Raw genomic sequence first — 523 nt, forward strand, 5'->3', positions numbered from 1 at the left:
CCCACCAGGCTCCTCTGTCCATGGGATTCTCCAGGCAAGAATACTGGAGTGGATTGCTATGCCATGCTCCAGGGGATCTTCCCCTCCCATGGATTGAACCTGAGTCTCTTTACGTCTCTTGCATTGGCAGGTGGGTTCTTTACCACTAGCGCCACTTGAGAAGCCCCGGTTCTCCCTTCGCTCATCTGTAAACCTGAACTTTATCCCATCCTCAGAGGCTTTTGTTTTCCCACAGGTGTATCCCAACTCGCCACATGTGACGCATCTCAGGTCGAGAAGGGCAAAGAACAAACCGTTTCTTTTCCGAAGGGCTGTGAAGACTGTGAACACTGAGGGTACCAGCATATCAGGAGGCTCTGCCCCCTATCAGCTGTGTGACCTCAGGCAAGTCACTTCACTACCCTGAGCCTCAGATCTCCCATCTTTTAAGGGAGGATAGTCGGCGCTCTGCACACATCCCTGGGTATCTCTGTCCTGACATCTGTCAGGACGTCGTGTCTGTGGAGTAGTTTGTAACTGGATG

This window comes from Bison bison, unplaced genomic scaffold, assembly GCF_000754665.1.
Source record: "Bison bison bison isolate TAMUID 2011002044 unplaced genomic scaffold, Bison_UMD1.0 scf7180017864375, whole genome shotgun sequence".
In the NCBI taxonomy this organism is placed as follows: domain Eukaryota; kingdom Metazoa; phylum Chordata; class Mammalia; order Artiodactyla; family Bovidae; genus Bison; species Bison bison.